This window comes from Nyctereutes procyonoides, unplaced genomic scaffold, assembly GCF_905146905.1.
Source record: "Nyctereutes procyonoides isolate TBG_1078 unplaced genomic scaffold, NYPRO_anot_genome, whole genome shotgun sequence".
In the NCBI taxonomy this organism is placed as follows: domain Eukaryota; kingdom Metazoa; phylum Chordata; class Mammalia; order Carnivora; family Canidae; genus Nyctereutes; species Nyctereutes procyonoides.
The window spans coordinates 2,314,977-2,332,948 of NW_026575134.1; the positions used below are offsets into that span (position 1 = coordinate 2,314,977).

Sequence of the window (17,972 nt, forward strand, 5' to 3'; positions counted from 1 at the left end):
ATTTCTCCCTCCTCGGAAAAGCCTCCCGAGGGACGTGACCTTTTTAAAATCGTTATATCGGGATCCTTCGATACTAGCAAAGGGGCCTCCACCCGTGGGCGGCCTCACTCTGGCTTCCACCCCCGGCCCCGCTCCGGATCCGAGACGTGCCCAGCCGAGGGCCCGGAACGCCGGCCCCGTGATGCCGGGACACGTTAGGACGGCCTGAGGACGTCCTCAATTAGCCCAAGAGTCCACCCAACCAACACCCGCCCACAGACCAGGGCGCGAGGGACACGGGTGAGCGCGTCGTCACCTTATTCCTCGCTACGCTTGGGCCTCTCCGTCCACTCTGCCAACGTGTGCACACGTGACACCGAGTCACCCGCTCCGATCAACATGAACATTTTGAGATTCTCGTCTCCTCTAGATTATTCAGGAAGGCGGACGGCCTCCTTGATACGTGTAGCTGGTTCCATATACGGGGCCGTCTACGTCTACGTGTGTGTGTAGAGATGCACACAGTGACATTATGCGCACCTGAGGGCCTCACTTTACGTTTCCCCAGGTATTTTCTAGGAGCCAGCATTCGCCCAGCACCGGGGCTGATGCTAGTAATAACCTTGGGAAGGTCACCTCACTCAACCCTCAAAATATCCGGCGGCTGAGAAAATTGCGTGTCCCAGAGATTGGTGGCTTCCCTGAAGGCCCATGGTCTTCGGTGTCGGACGAGGATGGGAAGCGGACGAGGATGGGAAGCGGACGTGCCTGGTCCCGGGGGCCGCTCCGGCCCGCCTCGCCCTGCCTCCCCCTGCCGCGCCCTGCTCATCCACAAAGCACTAGGGAGCTTAAATGCTCCCGCAGCGCAATCTTCTTGGGGGTGCTCGGGCCCAACGTATCAGGCGTGGAAATTCCACGCCTAGAAATTGGTCCTAAGAAATAATCCCCCAAGAGGGCCCGTGGGAGGCTCAGAGGCGCTCCGTCCCACATCATTTCCAACGGCAAAGCAATCGGGCCACGGGTCAACAAGAGACAATTTCAATTAAATACGGTGCTTTAAAGACAATGCTATACTGGTGCTCGGAAAATGCACTCTAACGGCTTGTAATCCGCCCAAATAGTGGCTACAGTTTTTTTTGTTGTTGTTGTTTGTTTTGAAAACAAATGTTTTTTTACAAAATTTCATTTTTAAGAGATTTATGCATTATAGCGATAGATCATCAACAGTCTAGAAAGACGCACTAAAATATCTCTGGGTTATGCGTATGACATTTTGATATTCTCACTTCTCTGCATTTCCTACTTTTTCTATAAAATCACTTATATATGCATTACTTGTAAATCGAAAGAGGTTGCTTAAAATTGGCGGGGGGGGCGGGGGGAGGTGAATAGCAAAGGGGATTCAGAGCCGAGCACAGGCCACTGCCATTCATGTCACTGGTTAAGGCCAGGATTCAGGGCGACCTTCCGGTCTCCTCCTCTACGGTGACTTGGAGACATAAACTAATTCCCTTTCCTTCTTGGTAAAAACCTTACATCTGGGTCATAATTTTTTATCACTTGACATACTTTCTTCCTTTCAACTTACAGAAATGACAAAGGTGAAGTGGCCGTCACATACTGAGCGTGTGGAAGGGCCGGGTCTCATCGGTTCATCCGCCCTCCCGATGACGCTCCGGGGAGGTACCAGCCTTCTCCCCCCTTCACGGGCGAGGCGCGTGGGCCTGTCTTGAGCAGACTGGGTGGCGGGGGAGCTAGCATCAACCCGGACGGTCTCGGGCGCTGCCTTCTGCAGCCCGTTAGAGCGGATGTCCCCCCATTTTATGGACGGGAAAGTCGAGAGGCGCAAAGGCAGGTCACAGAGCCCTTCATTAGTGCACCTCGGGCCTAGGGCTGGGTGCTCGGGCTCTGAGCAAAACCACCTGCTACTCATGTTTCCTCCCAAAAGTGCTTTCATGGCGGAAAACAAAACAAAAAAAGTTCCATCCTGGGGAAACGAGTCCATCTGCCCAGGGAGCGCTCTGTTGCTCTCCGGCACTAATAAAGCCTTCCCGAACTCCTTCTGAGTCAAAAAGGAAGCAGCTCCTGATGCGTTTTTTATTCTCTCGGCTGGCGCCGTGATGGGAACAGTGGCAGAGAGAGATAGAAGAGACCCCCAGGTCCCCCGGCTTCTCCCCCACGGACGTCTCCAGCCGCTGTCGCCTGCACGCACGCAGCGTCCTCCTAGCCGCCGGCCCCTGCCCGTGGGCCCTCTGGCCTCCTGGGACTCCCGGATCCCACACCCAGAGGCCGAGCGCCCGCCCCAGGGGCTGTGCGTCTTCTCAGAGCTGACCCCGCGCGCTGCACCCTGACCCCAGCCCCGTGCAAGAGCTGCAGCCCCGCAGGCCGCAGGGACCCGGGGACGCTTCCCGTCCAGCACGGTGGGACGTGTGCACGCGCGTGTTTGAGCGTGTCGCGTGCGCACTGAGGTCAGCCCACGTTGAAAGCACTGGGGAAGAGCAAACGGATCCGGAGAGGCCCTGAACTGCTTCGGAGCGCACGCCGGGTGTGTGCTTCCACTTGGACTCCGAGACCCGATGCCGTCGCACACCCACCCCCCTGGGGCTGCAGCTGCATCCAGGCTCCCCGGCGGAGCCCGAAAGCGAAAGCCGGGGTTCCTCCCTGGCCCTCAATCCTGGCCCCCCTTGCTCTTCCCCACTCGCCTGGCAGTGGGTCTTATCCCAGCTCCTGGAAAAGCCACAGCACGCCCCCTTGCCTCTGCCCCTGGCACACCTGCCTTGATGGCTCTGCTCAGCTCCAAACCACATCTTCCCAGAAGCCTCTGGGTGCCCCGACCTAAGGACACACGGCTGGGGCCGGTGGTCCCCCCGCTGCCCTGAGGAAGCCTGCGGGAAGCCTACCACGCGCCCAAGTCCCACCACGGACCAGGGGGCTCCGTGTCACCCGAGGGCTGGGGAGGATAATGGATGGCGCCACTTCCCCAGGACGGAGCCCCCTTACCATCACGACGGCACGTGGTCTTAGTCGCAAGTTCTGTATCATTTGCCGGAAGCAACGGACAGATTGTAAATGTAGACGTCGATGAATCTGTGACTTCGCATTTTCATTTTTCACGGAACAATATCTGCATATTTTGAGGCGCACACACGAGCCACTTTGCCCACACCCAGCCGGTGCCCGAGGTGTAGATGGAGTCGAGGCCCCAGGTCAGAGGCGTGTGCGTGAACCGGAGCGCACAGGCCCCAGAGGAAGAAAGCTGCTCCCCGCCGGCCGAGACACTGGACACACCACCCGCACCCCCGCTGTCGACCTGCCCTCCCCACAGCGCCAATCCTGGTGCCTCGTTTCTTGGATTGCATGTAACATCTCTGGAAGACAGCAGATGCTTGGATTTTTTTAAGATTTATGTATTTGAGAGACAGAGAGAGAGAGAGAGAGAGAGAGAGAGAGAGAGAGAGCATGAGGCAGAGGAAGAAGCAGAGTCCCCGCTGAGCGGGGAGCCCGACACGGGACTCGATCCCGGGACCCTGAGACCATGACCTGAGCTGAAGGCTTCGCCGACTGAGCCCCCCGGCGCCCTGACAGCAGATGCTTTATCAGGACTGTGTAAACCCTCAATATTTAGACACCACCCGGCACATCTATAGGCATTTACAGACCCCCCCCCCCACGCCCGATGGTGGTGCCAGCCAAGGTGCAAGGCACACAGGGCCGAGCCTGCAGGGACAGAGCCGACTTAGCAGCTCTCGAGACAGGAATGATCCTGAAGGCATCGGTGCAGCGTGCCTTCAACAGGCTGGAATTTGGAGACGTGAGGGAAAGACAGGAAGGGAGGCAGGAAGCGCTGGGGAAAAGATGAAGCAAAGGACGGCCTCGTGGGCCGAATCTGCTCGGTGCACCGAGCGCCGCGGATGCTCTGCACCTCCCGGGTCTCGCTGGATCCTCGGTGCACCGTGCTCCGGTGGTTCCGAATAACAGCGTCCCACAAATATTTGTGGATTATCTGCATCAAGGTCGCAGAGAAAGTGGGAAGGAACCAGAAGGTGGTTTTCGTGTCTGTTTTGTCCGAAGGAGAGGCCCGGCTCCTGTAGGAGATAGGGTCTGATTGGGAAGCGGGGCCGAGGAGCTACATGATCCAGAGCCAGCTGGGGATCCCGGATGATCTGTGGGACCCAGGGTCGGGGGTGGGGGGAGCCCTGCTGGAGGTGGCCAGACCGCTGAGCACAGTTCTGGGGGTGAACGGCTGGATGAGAGGGGAGGCAGCCTGTGGGGAGGGTGTGCGGCAGGAAGGCCCCACAATGTTTGGGGTCCTTAGCCTCTGACTCCAGTGCAAGGCTGGAAACAGAGGACGTGCTCTGGGAGGTGATGACCAGGTGGCTTTCGGTGGCCTGGCTCTGGGAGGGCTGTGACCAAGCGGAGCCAAGTGTGGGCAAGGGAGGGAGCAAGTGCACGGACTGAGGATAACTACTCCCCGAAAGCTACGGAGGTGCCCACCTGGAGCCTGCACGGCTGCAGCCCCGGCTGCCAACATGCCCTCCAGTGGGATCCCCTGCACCTGGGGGGGCACATGTCTGCAGCGGGGAGGGGGTGAGGGCTGAGCGGATGCACGGTTCTCACCACTTGGCCTGAGCCCGGCCTGCTCTTAGCCTCGGACCTCACCCTCCACGTCCCAGGCAAGCCAGCAGGACCTCAGCCTCTGCGCGTGGGTCTCTTCTTTCTGGGTCTCAGCTCCACTGGTGGCATCAGGGGCTGGGCCGTAGGACACTATTCTAGTACACTAACTCACAGAAGATGATGAGCCCCAAACTACCACTATTACATTATGATTAGCATTAGGGCAGTCACTACGCAAGAAAAAAAAAAGTCAGAAATGTTGGCAAAGATGTGGAGAAGTTGGGACCCTTGGGTTCTGCTGGTGGGAATGCAAATTAGTGCAGCCACTATGGGAACTGGTATGGAGGCTCCCCCTACCAAAAAAAAAAAAAAAAAAAAATTAAAACTAGAGCGACCAAAATTCCTCTTCTGAGTCCGGGAACACCTTGGTCAGAGTACAGGTTTGTTCCCAGAGCGCCGCAGCACAGCCGCTGTCACAATAAAACCAGTCAAATGAGGGTTTTTTTTTGTTTCCCAGTGCATATAAAAGTCATGTTTACACCGAACTGTGGTGTTAAGTACGCAAGAGCATCACGCCTAAAAGTACAATGTGCAAACCTTAATTTAAAAATACTCTACTAAAAAAATTTTTTTTTAAATTTAAAAATAAAATACTTTACTGCAGGGCCCCATGGTGGCTCCGTCGGTTAAGCATCCGGCTTGAATTCGGCTCAGGTCACGGTTTTAGGGTCACGAGATTGATCTCCCCATCAGGCTCGACTCAGTGTGGAGCCCGCCTGGGACTCTCTCTTGTCCTCTGCCCCTCTCCTGCTCTTGGGTGCTGCTGTCTCTTTCTCTCAATAAATAAAATAAAATCTTAAAAAAATAAATAAAATCTTTAAAAAATTATTTTACTGCTAAAAAAGGCGTCATCTGAGGTCTCAGACAGGCATAATGTTTTCGCCGGTGGAGGGTCCGCCTCGCTGCTGGCTCAGGGTGCTGGTGGCTGAGGACAGCGCGGCCACGGCCATTTCTTACACTAAGACAACAATGAGCTTTGCTACGTGGATTGGCTCTTCCTTTCGTGAATGTTCTCAACGTAGCAGGTGATGCTGTCTGATAGCATTTCGCCCACAGAACTCCTTTCAAAGTTGGAACGAATGCTCCCCAACTCCACCACCACCGCTTTACCGGCGACGTTTCTGTAATGTTCTGAATCCTCTGCTGTCACTTCAACGATCTTCACAGAGTCTCACCAGGAGTAGTTTCCATCTCATGAGACCACCGGCTCCGCTCATCCGTAAGAAGCAACCTCCATCCATCAAGGCTTGATCGGGAGATGCGGCAAACCAATCCCACCCTTAGGCTCGACTGCTAGTTGTGCTCGTCTTGCTATTTCTGCGACACCTCCGGTTCCGTCCTCCGGGACAGTCTTGAACCCCTCAAAGTCATCCATGATGGGAGGCATCAGCTTCCTCCCAACTCCTGCTCGCGTGGACAGTCTGTCACCTTCCCGTGAATCACGAGAGTCCCCAGCGGTATCCAGAGCGGCGAATCCTTTCCAGAGGGTTTGCAATGGACTTTGCCCGGATGCATCAGGGGAATCGTCGTCTAGGGCAGCTAGAGCTTTAGGGAATGTATTTCTTAAATAATAAGACTTGTATGTACACAGTGGAATATTCCTCAGCCATTAGAAACGACAAATACCCACCATTCGCTTTGATGTGGATGGAACTGGAGGGTATGATGCTGAGTGAAGTAAGTCAATCGGAGAAGGACACACATTGTATGGTCTCAATCATTTGGGGAATATAAATAATAGTGAAAGGGAATAAAGGGGAAAGGAGAAAAAATAAGTGGGAAATATCAGAAAGGGAGACAGCACATGAGAGACTCCTGACTCTGAGAAACGAACTAGGGGTGGTGGAAGGGGAGGAGGGCGGGGGTGGGGGTGAATGGGGGACGGGCACTGAGGGGGGCACTGGATGGGATGAGCACTTGGTGTTATTCTGTATGTTGGCAAATTGAGCACCAATAAAAAATAAATTTATTATTATTAATAATAATAATAATAATAAGACTTGAAAGTCAAAACGACAACTCGATCCATGGGATGTGGAATGGATGTTGTGTCACAGGCATGAAAACGACATTGGTCTCATTGTCCATCTCCACCAGAGCCCTTGGCAGGTACTGCCGCGAGCAGTCCTATTTTTTTTTATGAATCTTTTTTTTTTAATTTTTTGATTTATTTATGATAGTCACACAGAGAGAGAGAGAGAGAGAGAGAGAGGCAGAGACACAGGCAGAGGGAGAAGCAGGCTCCATGCACCGGGAGCCCGACGTGGGATTCGATCCCGGGTCTCCAGGATCGCGCCCTGGGCCAAAGGCAGGTGCTAAACCACTGCGCCACGCAGGGATCCCCGAGCAGTCCTATTTTGAAAGAAATCTTCTTTTTTTTTTTTTTTTTCTGCAGGGGGTCTCAGTAGTGGGGTTAAAATATCTCATAAAACATGCCATAAAGTGATGTACCAGGCCTTGTTGTTTCATTTACAGAAAACAGGCAGAGCAGACTTTGCACAAATCTTCAGAACCTTATGATGCAGCGTAGACTTTGCACAAATCTTCAGAACCTTACGATTTTCAGGATGGCAGGTGAGCATCGGCTTCGGCCTCACGTTACCAGCCGCATTAGCCCCTCGCGAGAGAGCCAGCTGTCCTTGGAAGCCAGGCGCCGACCTCTCCCCCGCTAGGAGGTCCTGGATGGCATCAGGGCCCCACACAAGGCTGTTCCGTCCACACTGGAAACCTTCATGAATTCTCCGAGCCAGACCCTCCGATGACTTGCTGCGGCTTCTCCATCAGCCCCTGCTGCTCCACTTTCCCCTTCTCTGCTACGGACTCCGCTTCGTCCCTTACACTTCACGGATCAACCTCCGCGAGCTTCAGACTCTTCTCCGGCGGCTTCCCCACCTCTCGGCCTTCAGAGAATTGAAGAGTCGGGGCCTCGCTCGGGATCGGGCTTTGGCTTCAGGGATTGTTGTGGCCGCTTTGATCTTCTTTCCAGACCTTGAAGACTTCCTCCGTATCAGCAATAAGGGCTGTTGGCCGTTCTTATCATTTGCCTGTTCACCGGAATAGCACTTTGAATTTCCTTCGAGAGCTGCTCCTTTGTGTTCGCGGCTTGGTCGTCACAGGAGATCTTGCTTTCAGCCTGCCTTGGCTTTCAACGTGCCCTCCGCACTGAGTTCGGTCATTTCTAGGTTTTGATTAAAATTGAGAGACCTGCGGCTCTTCCCTTCACTTGCACACGCACGGGTCATTGTGGGGTTATTAAGTGGCCTCATTTCAGCCCTGTTTTGTCTCAGGGAATGGGGACGCCCAAGGGGAGAGAGAGAGAGAGAAAGAGAGAGAGAACCGTGGTGGTCTGCGGGGCACTCAGAACTCACAAAATAGTTCAATGAAGTCCACTATCTTTCATGGATGCGGTTCGCGATGCCCCAAAATAATTACAATAGCAACATGAAAGGTCGTGGATCGCAGAACACCCGGACAAATACAATAAATAATACTGGGAAATTTTAAAATATTGTGAGAATTACCAAGATGTGACACAGAGACCCAAAGTGAGCAAATGCTGCTGGAAAAATGGTGCCAAGAGACTTTCTTGTAAACCTAACATTTACATTAAAAAAAATGCAGTTTCTTGTAAACCTAACATTTACATTAAAAAAATGCATCTGTTTGGTGCAATAAGGCAAAGCACCATAGCATATCTCTGTCCATACCCCAAAGGACTGAGAGGCCTGAAAAGGTACCCCCCTCTGTCCAGAGCAGCCTTATTCACAACAGCCCAAAGGTGGGAGTGACCCAAGCACCCGTCCCTGGATGGAAAAGCAAAATGTGGTAAGTACACATTCTGGAATATTCTCCAGCCCCAAAGGAGACACATTCTGAAGCTCGCTACAACACAGATGACCTTGGAGGACCGTATCCTAAGGGGACAAGGCAGAGACAGACAGGCAAGTAGGCTGTGATTCCCATTACTTGAGGTTCCTACAGAGTCGGACTCCGGGAGATGCCAGGGGGCGGGGAGCTGGGGGCACTGACAGGTTTTGTGTCGCGGGTTTCACAGAGTTTCGGTGGTGCCAGATGGAGAGTTCGGGACACTGGCCGCCGGACAGTGTGACCAAGGCCCCGTGCAGACCACACGCTGGCAAACGGTTAGCACACTCAACTTCACGTTACTTGTCTTTGGTTACAACTGAATCACAAAATTTCATCCTAATAAAATGAGGTGCTCATCCTGGTGAGTTTATCACGTCCGGCCTCTAAGCCCCTCACAGGGCTCCCTCCCGGGCACCCCTCAGCCCCACCCCCAGCTCCCTGGCACAGAAGGAGTTCCTTTTGCTGAGCACCCTGGGGGACGAGAAGGCGATGCAGAGCCTGCCCAGGGTGGAGGGAGGCTGAGGCCCACTTAGAGCGAAGGGGGTGGGTGAGGCTGTCCCCCCGTACCGCCCCCCCCCCCCCCGGGTGAAGGACGCCTTCAGGAGCCGGGCCACAGGCTGGGCTGGCGTTGGGTTAGGCTTGGCTGTGCCTGGGGGCACGGCGATGGGGTCTCCCCTGGCTGCCTCTGAAATCCTCCTCCATCCAAGGAGCACCCACAATACCTGGGGTCGGGCTTGTCTTTTCGAGGACGTAACCGTGTGCCAGGTGGAAAGCAGAAGCCGCTCAGGTGGACAGACAGCCCGAGCTCCTCCGAGGCTGAGCACTGTCTCCACGCCACCCGGTCCCAGCGCCGCCGGCTTCGTCTCTGTGGGGCGCACTGCGGCTGTTCCCGTGAACTCGCTCTGCCTCGCTCCGCGCTCAGAAGCCACTGCCCTGCCAAGCAGGCGGCTCCCTTCCAGAAGGTCCCGGCAGGTGCCGAGCAGTCGGGCCTCCCCGGGCCTCGGGAGCACCTGGACAGTGGAAAGGGCAGGGCCCCTCCCGGGCGCACCCTGGGCAGGTGACCAGCTGGCACACCGACACAGGCGCCCTGCCTGCCTCTCCCTCGCCGTCAGGAGAGGCCGGGCCGGTCCCACGTGCCTGCGAGACTGAGTCAGCCAGCAAGCACCCCACCCCCACCCCACCCCTGCTCCCTCTGGGTGCAGGACTGGGTGCGCCCCCCGCAGAAACTAGAAAACAAAGTAATATCTACAGAAACATCTCCGGCATTTCCAAGGTCATCAGTCAGAGCGCCACATTGCTTTAGCTTAAAACCATCGCGGGTTTCGTGTCCATGGGCAGGGCCGGAGCCGTCCACCTGCAGCGGGGGGCCGCGACCCCCGGGGGGGCCCTCGGGAGGCCGCGGCCTGCTCAGCTGGTGCCTCCTGGGCCCGAGAGTGCAGAGTCCGGGGCCGGAGTCCAGGCAGCTGGACTAAAGCCTAACTGCGGGGCGCCCCGCCAGCCTGGGGGAGCCCCGGGCACGCGGGGCCTGCACACCGAGAAGGACAACCCCCACCTCCCGCTACTCTTCCTCCCCAGAGCAAAGTCCAAAGGGCTCTCCGCCTCACAGGTCTTTTTCTGAGCCTCCGGCACCTTCTCAGTGCCCAAGACCCGCAGCCGCCGGAGTCACTGGCCACCGGCTCAGCGGCCTGGCACGCCCTCCCGACGTGGGTCTGCTTTCCCCCTGGGGCAGAAGGGAGCTGCTGCTCTGTGCCCTCGAGTCTCCCAAATTAAGGAGTCTGCTTTCCTCCTCGAAGATTCTGGAAGTCAGACACGAGCCGCCCGTGCTCGGGGTCATGTCACTGCCAGTGTCACCCTGGTCTCTCCGGCCAGCAGGTGGACGAACCCCCCCTCCCCCCCTGAGGAGTGGCTTGGAGGCATGCAGGGAGCCCCAGGAGGGTCCCAGCCTCCCGGGCCTCTTGCCCCCCAACCTCCCCGGTCTGGGCAGGCGGCTCCTGGGAGCAGGCCTGGCTGGGAGGGATGTAATCCCGACGCCACGGGACCATATTCTGCGCCCTTACTGACCGCGACCGTGGGCAGGAGCCAAGTGTGTCCACGAACATAACCATCCGCCAAACAAACACGGTTGGCCCATCATGTCCCCAACCTCTCCAAGGTGATGACGACTGTTCTAAGTGGCCCTCCGCAAGCTCCGGGCTCCGAGGGCACGCGGGTATTACCGGGCGGCCGCAAGGTAAAGACAGAGCAGACAGGCTGTGCTCAGGGTTAGGAAGGTCTCCGGGTTCTGGGCGGGTTCAGGACACAGCCTGGGAGCCGCAATATGAAGTCAGCGCGAGGTGGTAGGATGGGGGGGGGGGCATGAGGCTGTTCCCAGCAAGGGTGACGGCGGGGGGGCGCTGAGCATGGACTGGGTCGTGGAGGGAGGGGGGTGAGCGTGGACTGGGTCGTGGAGGGAGGGGGCTGAGCGTGGACTGGGTCGTGGAGGGAGGGGGGTGAGCGTGGACTGGGTCGTGGAGGGAGGGGGCTGAGCGTGGACTGGGTCGTGGAGGGAGGGGGCTGAGCGTGGACTGGGTCGTGGAGGGAGGGGGCTGAGCGTGGACTGGGTCGTGGAGGGAGGGGGCTGAGCGTGGACTGGGTCGTGGAGGGAGGGGGCTGAGCGTGGACTGGGTCGTGGAGGGAGGGGGCTGAGCGTGCACTGGGTCGTGGAGGGAGGGGGCTGAGCGTGGACTGGGTCGTGGAGGGAGGGGGCTGAGCGTGCACTGGGTCGTGGAGGGAGGGGGCTGAGCGTGGACTGGGTCGTGGAGGGAGGGGGCTGAGCGTGGACTGGGTCGTGGAGGGAGGGGGCTGAGCGTGGACTGGGTCGTGGAGGGAGGGGCTGAGCGTGGACTGGGTCGTGGAGGGAGGGGGGTGAGCGTGGACTGGGTCGTGGAGGGAGGGGGCTGAGCGTGGACTGGGTCGTGGAGGGAGGGGGCTGAGCGTGGACTGGGTCGTGGAGGGAGGGGGCTGAGCGTGGACTGGGTCGTGGAGGGAGGGGCTGAGCGTGGACTGGGTCGTGGAGGGAGGGGGTGAGCGTGGACTGGGTCGTGGAGGGAGGGGGCTGAGCGTGGACTGGGTCGTGGAGGGAGGGGGCTGAGCGTGGACTGGGTCGTGGAGGGAGGGGGTGAGCGTGGACTGGGTCGTGGAGGGAGGGGGCTGAGCGTGGACTGGGTCGTGGAGGGAGGGGGCTGAGCGTGGACTGGGTCGTGGAGGGAGGGGGCTGAGCGTGGACTGGGTCGTGGAGGGAGGGGGCTGAGCGTGGACTGGGTCGTGGAGGGAGGGGGTGAGCGTGGACTGGGTCGTGGAGGGAGGGGGCTGAGCGTGGACTGGGTCGTGGAGGGAGGGGGCTGAGCGTGGACTGGGTCGTGGAGGGAGGGGGCTGAGCGTGGACTGGGTCGTGGAGGGAGGGGGCTGAGCGTGGACTGGGTCGTGGAGGGAGGGGGGTGAGCGTGGACTGGGTCGTGGAGGGAGGGGCTGAGCGTGGACTGGGTCGTGGAGGGAGGGGGCTGAGCGTGGACTGGGTCGTGGAGGGAGGGGGCTGAGCGTGGACTGGGTCGTGGAGGGAGGGGGTGAGTGTGGACTGGGTCGTGGAGGGAGGGGGCTGAGCGTGGACTGGGTCGTGGAGGGAGGGGGCTGAGCGTGCACTGGGTCGTGGAGGGAGGGGGCTGAGCGTGGACTGGGTCGTGGAGGGAGGGGGCTGAGCGTGGACTGGGTCATGGAGGGCCTTTTCATTCCCAAGGAACCACACCCAACCACACGGCGTCGGCTCCTGAGGCACACGCACACGCACACGCGCACACGCGCACCCGAACAGCTCTGGGAGGCACGTCCACAAGCCAGGGCGACTCAAGGCGGCGGAGCACCAAGTCCAACGGAGACCCCACGGCCGGTCACAGTGCAGCAGAGAGGGTGGGGGTTCCAAAGCCTCAGCAGAGCGCTCCCCGCGCGGGCCGGGCACCAGCGCCTTCCAGAGGAGCGTGTACTGCACGGGAGGAGGCGCGGCGGGCCGGGTCCGGAAGCTGCTGGGCACGGAGCCTGCGGACGGTGCCAGGCCTCCCGATGAAGGCCCTGGGCGGGCCCCGGGAGACAGGCACGTGGGCAGCTGCCCCCCCACCCCGTACCCCAGCCTCTGGGGGTCTGGGGGGGACCCCGTACTTCCAGGTCGTCCACGCTGGCGGGGTATGGGGCTTCCGAGCGGAGCGGGTACGGGGGCGGGGGAGACGCGATGGGTGCCGCCCTAAGAGCACAGGGCCCCGGAGCCCCCTCCGCACTGGGCTGGGACTCCGTGGGTACCCCGCGAGGATGAGGACGCGAGGACCCGTCGAGAGCCTCCAGGGCGCTTCTGCCCTGCGTTCTAGCAGGAACTACTGAACTTCGTGACTGAGGGACATGGTTTCGGAGCCGCCCACCCGTGCACACAGCAGGCCAGGAAGCGCTAGCTGCATCAGCGCGGCTTTCCCCACCGAAGGCACCAGCGACTCACAAGGTGCAGCACGGTGATGGGCCTGCAAACACCCCGGGCTCTGTGCCCACAAGGCCAGAACGGGTCACAGGCTTGAGAGCTTGAGTTTCTGTGTAGACCGAAGCGGGTAACAGATACAAGACGAATGGCGCAGGACCCGGCCAGCAGTGGAGGCTCGGGGCCCCGTCTTTACAAACTCTCTTAGGCCCGAAGAGGGTATCTGACCCAAGGAGAAATCTAAAACAGACTCGGTCCAATGTGAAGTTCACCTGCAGCAAAAAGGTGTCCCTCGGGGGTGTGGAAACTTCATCAGGTTACAATGTGCTTGGGTGCACCCGCTTATGTCTTTAGAACAATGTTCCAAAATAATCATAAAATTCCTAAGGAAAACTTTTGTGCAAAAAAGACCTCAACTCTAAAACACGTTTTTCTTTGAATCGGGGTTTATTAATCCCTAACGATCTACAAATGGATCTGTTGGCAACCTAAAGGGTAAACGATTTTTTAAAATGGTGCAATCAGGTCTATATACATATACATAAATGTGTGTGTGTGTGTGTGTGTATTTAATTAGTAGCTTCCCACACTCATCATCTGCATTGTACTCACAGCCACACCTGTTCAGTACCAGTGCTGGGTGGGGTTGGGACCGGGTTGGCAGCAGAGACTGAATGATGCCCCCTGCACCGCCAGGGTCAAGGGCTCCCCAGTAGTTCAAACCCAAAGTCTTGTGCCGCTTCAGAACTGAACATGCTTGTTCTCTGTTGCCCAAAAACTTGACGAAAAGGTCCTGCCCTTTAACCAGCCATACAGTGTTACATAGGCAATGAGGAGTATTTGATTTAACTACTTTTGAGTGTTGTGTTTGCATGCATTACCAAACAGACCCGTCAGATTAACGGGATCTTGTTTTTTTGTTTTTTTTGTTTTTTTTTTTTTGGGTGGGGTAGGGTGGGGGGGATCTTGTTATCTACACTGAAAAGCAACCATCGGAGTGTCTGGGTGGCTCAGTTGGTTGAGCGTCTGACTCTTGATTTTAGCTTAGGTTGCGATCTGAGGGTCGTGAGCTCGGGCCCCACGTTGGGCTCAGAGTCTCCCTCTCCATCTCCCTCTGCCTCTCCTGCTCATGCTTTTTCAAATAAATAAATCTTAAAAAAAAAAAAAACAACCATAATGCAGATGGCATTGATGTAAATGGTGATCATTGTCTTAGAGATTTTTTTTTATTATTATTATTCATGAGAGACACAGAGAGGGGCAGAGACAGGCAGAGGGAGAAGCAGGCTTCCTGCAGGGAGCCCGAGGTGGGACTGGATCCCAGGATCCCGGGGTCACGCTCTGAGCAGAAGGGAGATGCTCAACCATGGAGCCACCCAGGCGTCCCATGATGATTATCATCTTAAAGTCAAAAGATTAATGTGCACAGTAAGAAACTGACCTACATAGACTTTTTACATAACTTTTTACATGTCAGATTGAATGCTGGTGATCTCAACCAAGTGTCATTGTCAAGTATAGGGAGTGGAGGGTTGTGATTCAGAGTGAGAGCCTCAGATCAAAGCCTGGCTCTGCTGCTCACTAGCTGTGTGCTCTCAGCAACTGACAGAGGCCTGTGCCTCAGTTTCCATATCTGGAAAATTGGAACGATCTTGTAGGATCACTATGATAATCCAACATAATGATGCTCATGAGTACAGAGACGGGCCAGCACTCAAGTTCATAATAAGTATTAGCGACAACAGCCTCTCATTAACAACTAACACTTTCATTACTGCGACTTTTGTGCTTTATCTTGGGTAATTTGTATAATCTACTTTCATTTAAAAGGAGCCTACTTACCTAGCTTTATGCCTGTAGGTACTTAAGAAAACTGTAATACATTTAATTTAACATAAGGAGTCGGGATCATTGTTTTGGGGGAGTCGTGAGACCACTTCTTATACCATACACACAAATAAACTCAAAATGGATTAAAGACCTAAATGTGAGACCTGAAACCATAAAACTGCTAAAAGAAAACCCAGGCAGTAATCCTTTGGACTTAGGCCCTAGGAATATTATTCTGCATCTATCTCCTCAGGCAAGGGAAACAAAAGTAAAAATAAACTATTGGGACTTCATCACAATAAAAAGGTTTTCCACAGCAAAGGAAACCACCATCAAAAAAATAGACAACCTACGGGATGGGAGAAGATATCTGCAGATGATACATCCAATAAGGGGTTCATGTTCAAAACATATACAGAAATTATATAACTCAATGCCAAAAAACCCCACAAACAATCCACTAAAAATTGGGCAGAGGACCTGAAAACGTATTATTCCAAAGAAGACATCCAGTTGGCCAACAGACACATGGGAAGACGCTCAGCATCACTCTTCATCAGGGAAATGCGATTCAAAACCCCAATGAGATACCACCTCACACCTGTCAGGATGGCTAAATCAAGAAGAAAAGAAATAGCAGGTGTTGGCAAGGACGTGGAAAAAAAGAAACCTTCATGCACTGTTGGGGGAAATGCAAACTGTGGAAAACAGTATGGAGGTTCATCAAAAAATTAAGAATAGAAATATTTTTAGAGGCATCTAGTAGGTCCTAGGAGGCAGATAGGGCGTCTAGGTCAAGTTGCCTAACGTGTATGGAGGGTTCTGGTTTAAGTGGATTACAAGCGGCTACGCTACACGCACTTGGCCTCTTGCACTAAGGTGTCTGCGAGGCCACTCTAGCACGCGCACTATGAGTGCTTCAGCCCCTGGGCCGAGCCCTCCCACGCCAGCGCCTTCCCCGTGATGTTGGGGCTCTTCCCCTTCAGCACAAGCTTCAGACCCGTGAAGGAGAAGGAGGATTCTGAACAATGCCGCAGAGCCCTGGGACTCCTAAAACTACGCAGATGGGAGTTATGCAGGGCTGTGTCTGTGTCTTCCCCTCACGGAAGTTTTTTTATTGTTTGGTGTTGGGTTTATTTTGGTTTCTGCTGTTGTTTGATTTCGGCCATGGGACGGTGGCACAGCCTTGCCTCAGTGGGAGATGCAGCATTGAGTATCAAGGGTCAGGGGATGGGGAATGATTTTTCTGTGAGTCTTTCCACCTACTGCTAAGCGGTATTTTTTATACGGAGTCATTCTCCTATCTAAGATAAATATGCCCTCCAACTTTAAAAAATAAAAAGTGCCGTAGTGCTATCTAGTAATTCCATTGCTGGGTGTTTACCCAAAGGAAATGAAAATACTAATTCGGAAAAGTTTCTGCACCCCTATGTTTACTGGAGCATTATTTACAACAGCCAAGCTATGGAAACAATCCAATTATCTGCTAATAGATGAATGGAAAAAAGAAGGTATATATACACACACACACACACACATCTATCTATCTATCAATATCTATATATACACAGACAATGGAATATTACTGAGCCATAAGAAAAGAATAAGATCTTGCCAGTTGCAACAACATGGATGGATCTAGAGGGTATAAAGCTAAGTGAGTCACACAAAGACAAATATCTGATGATTTCACTTATATGTGCATCTAAACAAACAAAAGAAATAAGCAAAGAGAAACAGGAGACTCACACACGGAGAGAACAAACTGGTGGATGTCAGAATGGGGGATGGTGGGGGATGGGCAAAGTAGGTAAAGTGCAGTAAGAGCTACAAACTTTCAGTTAGGAAATAAGTTAAGGGGCAGCCCAGGTGGCTCAGCGGTTTAGCACCGCCTTTGGCCCAGGGCCTGATCCTGGGGTCCTGGGATAGAGTCCCAGATTGGGCTCCCTGCATGGAGCCTGCTTCTCCCTCTGCCTGGGTCTCTGCCTCTCTCTCTCTCACACATGAATAAATAAAATCTTAAAAAAAAAAAAAAAGAAGTCAGAGGGACGGCAAGTAGAGCACAGTGCCTACAGTCAGCAGGACTTTACAACATGGTCAGGTGACAGATGGCGACCACTCATTGTGGTGAGCGCCGAGCAACGTACACAACTGTCTAATCGCAATGTTGTATGATGCAACTAATATAACGTCATATGTCAACTATACTTCGGTAAAAAAAATAAAACAATAAAATATTTAAAAATAAAATGGGTCCCTACACTATCAACTCTGAGACAGGCCCCAGGGTTCACTAGGTGTTTGCCGCTGCTCATCCAGGCTATTTTAGATTATTTCCAAGCAGAAGGGCTGAATAGGAGGGGGCAGGAGGGCCAGCACTCCACCAATGGCTGGGAGTGACCAGGCCACACTTAGTCTCAAAACTGGAGAGAAGGCCCTTCCCGACCTAGCACCTTCTAGGAAGGGGTGTGTGGTGTCTGCCCCACTAGACCCTCCTCCCTACTCCCTGAATCCTATCCTGGCCACCCATCGGACCTCAGGGCAGGTCATGTCTATCTTCAAGAAGAGATTTATACCTTCAAAAAAGAAGATCTCCTGGTCCTTGGGTCATGGTCACAGTGACAGCTGAGATTCCAAGAACATTTTAGAACCTTTTGTGAGTGACAGATGCTCAGCTCTCTTCAGGATTCTCCTTCTTCCCTCCCGTCCTATGTAGAGGGGCACTAGCACGGCCTGTGTGGCCAACCACATCACACAGTGTCCACCAGGCCCCTGTGCGCCAGTCCCCTCCCCTGTGACTCCTGTCACCCTGTCCACCGGGAAACCAAGCCCTGAGATTTGGATTTCAGAATGGGGCCTGCAGGTCACCCTATACTTCAGGGTCATGCTCTGTAAGAGTCTTCAATAGGGTTGGCACGACCGAAGAAATTAACCGGTTTTCTTTTGTGAATGTGTTTTATCTAATGGGTAGAGTTTCCCTTTTGCAAGATACATCTACAATTTTCTAAGGAAATTCAATGAAAGTTTAAGCATATCAAGTGCTTGGTACGCGGAGTCCAGGAGAACGAAGGGCCTTCTGCTGGCACCGGCCAGGTCCTTCCATTTATCCTTCTGGGGACAATCAAACTCC

At 54.9% G+C, this 17,972-nt stretch overlaps 1 protein-coding gene across 6 annotated transcripts in view; it reads right to left on the minus strand.

Moving 5' to 3' along the window:
• Positions 1-17,972, minus strand: part of COBL (cordon-bleu WH2 repeat protein) — a 244,651-nt gene that overhangs the window by 150,817 nt on the left and 75,862 nt on the right. The window lies entirely within an intron of this gene.